The sequence below is a fragment of the Leptinotarsa decemlineata genome, unplaced genomic scaffold, assembly GCF_025532065.1.
Source record: "Leptinotarsa decemlineata unplaced genomic scaffold, Ldec_3_MD MMD2_P_RNA_scaffold_9, whole genome shotgun sequence".
Lineage (NCBI taxonomy): Eukaryota > Metazoa > Arthropoda > Insecta > Coleoptera > Chrysomelidae > Leptinotarsa > Leptinotarsa decemlineata.
In genome coordinates, this window is record NW_027412536.1 from 16,179,307 (window position 1) to 16,188,913 (window position 9,607).

The 9,607-nt window shown below is 34.5% G+C and overlaps 1 long non-coding RNA gene across 1 annotated transcript; it reads left to right on the forward strand.

Annotated features, from left to right (window-relative positions):
* Window positions 1-2,801: 2,801 nt before the first annotated feature.
* Window positions 2,802-4,183, forward strand: LOC141480559 (uncharacterized). Its single transcript, XR_012464424.1, has 2 exons — window positions 2,802-3,654; window positions 3,713-4,183. It is a non-coding gene; the product is annotated as an uncharacterized lncRNA (long non-coding RNA).
* The last annotated feature ends 5,424 nt before the right edge of the window (window positions 4,184-9,607 follow it).

Below are 9,607 nucleotides of genomic sequence, written 5' to 3' on the forward strand. Positions count from 1 at the left end.
TTTGAAAAATCAAAGTTGCTACTGCTTTCTAATAGAAGCGGCAACACCGCATTGTCGAAAATATTTTAGTTGGCTAGAGAATGTCCGAATATGCCCTCCATTAAATTTTCAAAGTGATCCGTTGTCTGGTTCACCAGAAACGTCTAATGTGCCATCCACCGTGAATCAGCCTATATATATATATATATATATATATATATATATATATATATATATATATATATATATAATGGTTCTCTGTTCTACAAAACAAACATAATTTCCCCCCAACAGAGAACATAAAACTCATAAAACAAGTCAATAAGGGAAACCGCATGGACATTTGGGAAAACGTAAACATCCTTAAATTCAACAGTCATAAATCTCTTATCGAGGAACAAGTTCAAATCAAAACACAACAAGACATAACATTCAATATTTTAAAAAAATCAATACACACTCCTAGAAACAGTAAACCTAGAGAAGATCCAGCACAAAGAATAGTACCTGATGTAATCCAAATACAGACAAATTTACCTGAAGTACCTGGAGTACCTGCATTGAGGCGTTCGGACCCTATAAAAGGACATATGGATGACACGTTCAGTTTGAGTAGAGGCTAGATGATAATAGCACGACCAGCTGTCGAAAGCGCTCGCAGATAATATATATATATATGTATATATATATATATATATATATATATATATATATATATATATATATATATATATATATATATATATATATATATATATATATAATTTCTTAAACAAATACTTGCTTTAGAAATAATGTGCTTGTGGCAGTTCTCTAACATCTGTGGAGTTATAGCGATGCAGGCACTCCTTATTGAATCTTTCGATTCTTCAATATTTTCAAAAGTTGTTCTGAATACTTGATCTTTTATGAAACCCCACAACGAAAAATCTAGAAGAGAAAGGTCCGGTGAACGTGGTGGCCATTCAATAGGATCATTATTTCCTATCCACCTTCCTGGCATATTTGCATTGAGGAAATCTCTGCAGATTCTCCTGCGATGTGGTGGAACTCCGTCTTGTTGGAAATACTCATATTTTCTCATGAGGCTAAGTGGCAAATCTAATAACTCAATTAGAGTCCCTGATAAGAAATCCAAGTATAATTCTTCAGTCAGAGATGTTTAAAAAAAGTGGGGGCCAATAATTTTATTATCAAGAACACCAAGCCATAAGTTAACATCATATCTCTCTTGAAAATTGGTTACTCTATGTAAATATTCATTTTCTTGTCGCCAATGATAATGTTATTGTTGTTGAACCATCCGTTATTGGTAAATGTACTTTCATCACACCACACATTTTTTTTACAAATTTCATTATCTTGGCATTATCGGTCAGAGGTGTTTAAAAAAAAGTAGGGGCCAATAACTTTATTATCAAGAACATCAAGTCATACGTTAACACCGTATCTTTCTTGAAAATTGGTAACTCTACGTAAATATTCATTTTCTTGTCGCCAATGATAATGTTATGGTTGTTGAACCATCCGTCCATCCATCACACCACAATTTTTTTTTACAAATTTCATTATCTTGGCAAAATTTTCTAATGAGCCATCTACAAAAACCTTTTCTCCTGTTGAAGTCTGTTAAACGCAAATGATGAACTTTCCTGACTCGATAAGGCTTTTATTTATTTTTCTTCAAAATTTTCCGTACAGACGTAGTGGATATGGCCGAATTATGAGCAATTTCCCTCAGAGATACTTCCTTGCTCTCAATTTTTGTATTTTCCATAAACCCTAAATCAAATTAATGTCACTTTATCATTATTGTGAATCTTCTTTGAACTCACCTAAAACGCCGATTTAATTATCTCCACCATATTCAGTAACCGTACATTTTCTTTCAGAGGGTTTTTCAAAAGATCCATAATTCCGTAAAGTATTTTCTATTCGTTGAAAATATCTATGATTAGGTTGTGGTCGTTCACGATACAACTCCTGATACATTGCCAGAGATTTGGTAGCATTCCTCAAACATCTCGAATATACAAAAAGCATATCCACTTTTTCGTCATTGGAAAAAGTCATGTTTCTCCCTTAAAATCGCTCAACGATTAGAATAACTTTTATTTTGTGTGTGAAAATTAACTTGACATTCACATTCATGTTTTTCATGGCTTACTTCAAAAAAAGAAATTATCGCTTATCATGTTTCTCGTGAAAATCATCTATGACTTTTTTAATATAGTATTTTTATTAGTTAATTCTTGTTATTATCCTCATTTTCAGAACAGAAATTTTTGGGTAGCTACAAATTTTCAAAAGACATTTGGAAATTATGAATGGCTTGGTATTGATACAAATATTATTGATCTCTCTTTTTCAAGACGACTCTGACAGAAATTTAGTTGGATTTCAGTGAATACAAATATTTATAATCTCAATGAACGACATTATCGTCAGGAGAACCCTGGATTTCAGTAACATTCGGAAATTCGAGCTGTTAATAAAAAATGATAGTGATGATGTGGTTTCGGGAAGAAACGTCGGGAAATATAGATGTTGTGATATATGAACGAATTTGTAATTATAATGACTACGAAAATGTATAAAACAATATACAGGTCAGTATTTGAAAAACATATATTGATGATGGAATTCAATGAACGAAACGTTGCATTGAAAAATGAGTTCACCCAGATTATGAAGCACATGAAATAAAGCCTAAATTTCTCTGTTATTTTTTGATATTATTGAAAATGGAAGCGGTAGAGCAAAAAAATAAAATCTGTCGTTTTGAAATATCTGACATTATGTCAGCCAGGAAAGTGGTTATTTCAGGCAGGCATAGCTAAATCCTATTTTGTCATAGGTCACCTGGAAGAAACAAATTTTTCAAATTTCACTCGAAATATTAATTTTTTTTGGTGTTAATAATCTGCAGTTTAATGTCATCAGCCTGTATTTTATCGTCCACAAATAACGTTAAGAGAGAAGGCTTCTGTCACAAGCTGTCGCTTTTTCAGTTTGACTCTTCGAGACCCAATGAAAAATTTTAAAGTCATTTTCGTCATGAATAACCCATGTTTTAACTATTTCAAAAACCGCAATCCCATCAAATTTATATCAAATATATTTCGGAACTATAAAAGATCCTGTGACAAAGAAGCTTCCGTCAAGAGGAACCAAAGCGAACCAGCCGTGGTTCATCAAAAAGTATCCTCGGATGATTTGGGAACGACCAAGCAAAAGTCGGAAAGAACTATTTCTGTGATATCAAAGACGAAAGGTGTAACTTCAAGCACCTCTCATGAAAGTTTGAGGGTGACATGGTCAAATTCAAACTTCTGTCGGAGCTCTAGCAATATAAGCCTTCAGCAGAAGATCAGTTATGTCGACTTGAATATTAGAGAGAAATTGGAAAATATGCCTATTTCGGACAGCTTTAATGAACCACCCATATGTGCGAAAAGTTCTTACCCTTGGCAAAACTTCAACATCGATAGTGTAGCGAATACAAAGTTTAACGCTATAAAGTCTGTAGACAGCCTAACGCATGAATTGTTCCAGACAAAAAAATCAATTTTGAAGAGGCATGTCGGTAATGAAATGCCACGACAGACACCCAGCAAAGAAGTCAAGTTCAACAAAACTGCTTCCATGATAATCTATCCGAAAGTAACCAACAACGTGATGAGACAATCCAGGATTAACTTATCAACTGCTAATAATAAGGGTAATATTTTAGGAAAAAGGAAAGTAGAAGAAGTTTTCCTTGAAGATGAAAATGCCATTCGTCGTGATAGCTTCCGGAAAAACTGTTTCAAAAACAAGAGTGGGAGAAAGTTGATTAATGAAGAACGGGGATATTTTTGGTATATGAACAAGAAACAAAAAACCAATTGAGTTGAGTGTTCGAAATGTTTTCTCTGATTTACTCAAAGTAAGTCAAAAATGAGATGAAACGCATTGAAAAACTGTCTCAATAAACCTCTACAAGCAAATATAAGTTATTACTTATTATGTAAAACACTCAAATCAAAACTTTTTTCCACACCAGAATAAAAACACTGTCTCTGGACGCATATTTTGCTAACCAAGTTTCATCATCAGGATGACACGACTAGAACTGAATTGTACAACTAAGTTAGATTATCGTTTTTACATTTCGACGAAACATTACCTCGGTAATGAGGGCCATTAAATGAGTACCATTGAATTAGTGTCGTTAAATGAGTTTCTATTTATTGGGTTAGTTTTTGGTCTCCTAATTACTGAATAAATTATATATAAGTATATACCCCCTACTTATCACATAATTCAATCTATTACATTCAGAAAATGTTGAGTACTAGTATCCTGATTTGTAATAGTCAAATAAATTAAAAATCCTAAAATCAGGAAATCTGAAAGAAAAAGCAAACTCAAACGAGAGAGGTTAAGATTGAATTTGTAGACCTGCATTTAATTATTTCGGACTTCCATTGTCCAATATGATATAAATTGATTTGAAATACCTGAATACCTGAAAAATAACAATTATATTAAGCAAAAAACTGAAATTAAAATGAAATAAATACAAGCAACGACCACAAATAAACAAAAAAATTTGAACTGTAAACACGAGCTGAACAAATTAAAAAAATTACTGACAAGAAATGAAAATTGAAAATATAAAATTGAAAGATTCCAAACCAAGTTACTTCACGACGTTTCGAGTGTTAATATCTACACTCGTCTTCGGGCGATAACTGGACTTATTCCTTCGAGATCTGACTATTTATAGGTCATTTGTATGCTTTCACCTATCCCCTCTTTCAGGAGGAATACGTCCAATTATCCCCCGAAGACGATTGTGGGTAGTAACAATCGAAATGTCGTGAAGTAACTTAATTTGAAGACTTTTGATTTTTTATTTTTCATTTCTTGTTAATAAATTTTAAATTTTAATCTCGCGTTAATAGTTTTTTTTTAATTTTCTGGTTGTTGCTTGTATTTTATTTCATTGTAATTTCAGTTTTTTGCGTAATAATATTGTTATTTTTCAGCTAATCTTCTTTAATTTTTTTCAGAATTTTTCAGGTATTTCAAATCAATTTATATCATATTGAACAATGGAAGTCTAAACTAATGAAATGCACCACGAAACATTGTCAACTCCTTTCAAACAAAAGAGCAGACCTGTTCTATTGAAAACATTTTTTCCTCACCACAACAAAAATGCTATCTCTCGACGGGCGTTTCGCTTACATAGTTAGCATCATCAGGTTAACAGACTGATATGATATGTAATAATAATATATCATTCATTGCCCGACAGAATCCATTTCCAAGGAAATGTTATTTATAATATTGCAAATACAATATAATACAGACACGTTTTGATCTCTGTCAGAATATTGGTATATATAATCTATCTTTCCCGCTTGGAAGTTTGTTCACCTGATGAAGCTGTCACAAGTTGATCTTTCTCTTAAACGAATGTTTCATGCATGCAGTCGAGTCGCGTTGAAATTAATCAACTCTCAGACACTTTGCTGCCTGGATAGGATCTTTCCTGTACTAACGAGAGGGAATACCTCGAAACCGGCTGTAGGTGATCCACTCAAATAATTTCAGTATGGTCCTGCAGTTGGATGAATGAGAATCATCTGCGAGACTAACCTTTGTGAAGTATCTTGCATAAATGTCTGTCGGATATAATTCAATATCCAGCGTGGTATCAGCCAGGGAAGTAAGTGTTTTCCGACAGGCATTTACCAGAACCTACTGTTTAGGGGAGACACCAAGTCTATTTTTCGGAAAAAGAGAGATCATCGCTAACACCGCACCTCAGTAAGCCCCTCACTTGTATGGACTACCCAAAATCCACAAAAAAGATGTTCCGCTCAGACCGATCATTAGCTCTAGAGATTCAGCCACTCAGAACTTGTCCAACTAATTACTACCAATAATTAAACCATTGCAAGGTAAAACATCATATTTTGTGAAAAATTCGAGGCATTTCGTTGAACTACTAGGAGAAATTCGAAGTCAAAGTGGATCAACTAATCAGTTTCGACGTGGAAAGCCTCTACACCAACGTTTCTGTCGAAGAAGCACTTCAAATCGTACAGAAGAAGCTATCCGAAGATGGGGACCTGAAAGATAGAACAAACTTACCGATACAAGTTATCATGGAATTACTAGGATGCTGTGTACGAAACTGCTACTTCCAATTGAAGGACGAATTCTTTATGCAAGATGATGAACTGCCAATGGGGTCGACACTTTCACCGGTTATAGCTAATAAACATATGGAGTGGTTTAAAACTCTGGCCTTTGAAGAAGCCCACAAGAAGTCCGTGTCTGGTTGAGATACATAGACGACACCTTCATAATATGGAATCATGGGAATGCAGAACTAGACACTTTCCAGGAGCACATCAACAACGTAAGTCCTTAAATCACTTTCACAATGGAGTAGGAAGTCCACAACGAAATGCCTTTCTTAGACGTATCGGTGAAGAGGACCGACACTAAATGGGAAACATCTGTATATCGAAAACCCACTCACACAGGACAGTATCTGAACCAAAAATTCAACCACCATCAATCGACCAAGACAAGAATCATCAAGACTTTACTAGACCGTGCCTTCGGGCTCTGTAATACAAAGGAAGGTCTCGAAAAGGAACTAGGCATCATCAAAAATGACCTTCAACGAAATGGTTACTCCAGAGTGATGGTAGAACAGGCTTTAGCTAGAAGACAGCAAAAGCTCCACAAGGAAGAGAAGCCGCCACAACCAGTACTTGTATTTCCCTATATCAGAGAATTATCGGAAAGGATAAGAAGGGTTGGGTCTAAGTATAATATCAGGACCTGTTTTAGATTTAGGAACACTATCCGTAGCAGCCTTACGAAAGCAGGCCACCAAACGCGGACTTCGATTCCAAGAATTGCATTTACCGGATACCCTGCGAGTGCGGAGAATCATACATCGATGAAACTGAGAGGCCATTGAAAGCTCGCATTGCTGAGCACAAGAAACACATCCAGGAGGAGAAACCAGCAAATCCGGAATAGCAGAGCATGTTTGGACTCATCAACATAATATCAAGTGCGCTCAAGCTGAAATCATCCACAAAGAGGAACACTGGTTTAGGAGAAAATTTAAAGAAGCCGCGTATATGTTGTCCAACAATGCATTTAGTCAAGCTAGCGTAGAGATACGTAACATATGGAAACCTCTAATCAAGCGGAAAAAGACCATCTCCTGCAAAACGGTCATCTCCCGCTAAAACCAGGCGGAGAGAGGGAAGAGGGAATAGGGGAAAGCACTCGAATGACCTATAAATAGTCGGATCTCGGAGGAATAAGTCCAGTTATCACTCGAAGACGATTGTGGATACTAACAATCGAAACGTCGTGACGTAACTTGGTTTGGAATCTTTTAATTTTAATTTTTCATTATTTGTCAATAATATTTTTTAATTTTCAGCTTTTATTATTATTTAAATTTTTTATTTTTTGGTTGTTGCTTGCATGTTATTTCTTTGTAATTTCAGTATTTTTGTTCAATAAAATTGTTATTTTCGGTTAATCTTTTTATTTTTTTTCAGGGATTTCAAATCAATTTATATTATATTAGACAATGGAAGTCCGAACTGATGAAATATATACATTTTACCTACATTTCAAGTACCTGATTTTTACCTAAGTTCGTAATGAATTAAATTACCTGAGCTTATGTCCCAGTTGAAAAAATATTTAGTAATGGGGAGTTAATTCAATTCTAATTGATAATTCAGTAAATTACCCGAGTTCCTGAATCTATTGATTTCTAAACATTCTAGAAGATTGAGTTTCAAACTCTTCTCTTCTAAATGCAACACGTCATATGATTGAACTCATGTCCTTCTGCTAAAAAGTGGTTCGCAAATGTGGAATTGGTCTTTCTATTTTTTACAAAACTACTTATATGCTCTTTAATTCTTTGGGAAAATATTCTCTCTGTTTGGCCAATATACAGTTTTGGACAAGAGCCACAAGTCAGCTTATATACTCCTGATCTATCCGACACCGAAGTTGTGTCTTTGTTGTTTTTAATAAATTAAACTATTATTCGTTCTGTATAACTGACGTTATCGCATCTTGAGTTTAGGTAGCCCACGCCAATGGCTTGCTTTTGTAGTTTTTTGGAAAGAATGGAGCCTGTAATATCTACCTCATAACCGATGTTGACCGCGATTTGTTTGATCAAACTCAGCTCCCTCTGGAAATTACTCTTAGTTTAAATATGTTTAAAATCTGTTTTTCCCTTAATCAGCTGGCGCACCCATACGAACGACAACTCTCAGAAGTTGAGAAACTTGTGCGAACTAAGGACTAACGAGGTCTTTCCTTTCAACGTGTGATTTCTAACACGGGAATATTCAATAGTCTGTGAAGTATATTATTGAATGCAAAAACTTTATGCTGGTAAGGGTGTGTGGAGGAATTATGTATGATAATGTCCGTGCAAGATGGTTTGTGGAAAATTGCAAATTCATGTTTATTGTTATTTTTCGTAATGGTTAAGTCAAGGTAATTTATTGAATTACTTTGGAGCTACGCATTCTCCAACTTTGGTATCAATATATTTTCCTTTATATTTAATTGAAAAACTATATACCGACTTTCGTGTTCCTCCTACTGGAAATTGCAGGAGTAGCCTACTCACTTCCTATGATATGTAAATTCGAAAACCCTCGATGAAAGTGTACCGAGCACAGAAGCTCAGTACCAAGTTTTATATATTCAAAGTTGAAAATGACGAAGGTACAATGAGGAGGTCTAGTCTCCTTTACTGTCCCCTGGATGTAGATGTCCTTCTACATCTAATCGAGATGCGAAATATCAAGTTTCATATAGCAAGCGCCAAACGTGATGGCGAGCGATCGCGCTCAACAATCTTCAGAAGGAAGATCAAACTGTTAAAACTTTAATCAGTTTCTAATCAGTTTAATCTTCCTCTTGAAGACTCCTAAGGCCATACTATAAATGACCATACTATAAATGATCCGAAAACCGCTTTTAAAATTAATGTATTTTTTATATATTGGATCAAGCTTTATCCTGGGTAGACGAATTATTCAATTTATTGAATATTCATAATGACGTATTTCATTTTTTATTTAAACTAAGTGATGACCAAGATCAAAGTCGATTGAGAAGTAGCTGCAAATGATTCATTGGATATTAACGCCGATGATTTGTGTGAAGAAATTGTGTCGTGTCAGTCTTTTTTTCAAAAAATTTAATGACGATGTGGTGAAAATTATCGAATTAATATATTTAAACAATTTGACAGCTGTTTGCCCTAATATCACCATAGCATTACGAATTTTGCTAACTATGCCAGTTACCGTAGCGAGCGCGGAGAGTTACTTTCTGAATTAAAACTTATAAAAAAAAAATCGCGCTCAATAATGAGCCAGGCAAGATTAACAAATTCAGCAACAATATTCATAGAGGAGGCCATACTAGACCATATAGACATACACGAGATAATTAAGGATTTCGCAAACAGAAAAGCTAGAAGAGTGGAAATAATATAATTTAAGTATGTTTATATTCTCACTCTTGTTGTTTTTTTCCAACATAGCATGCTTAATAGTTA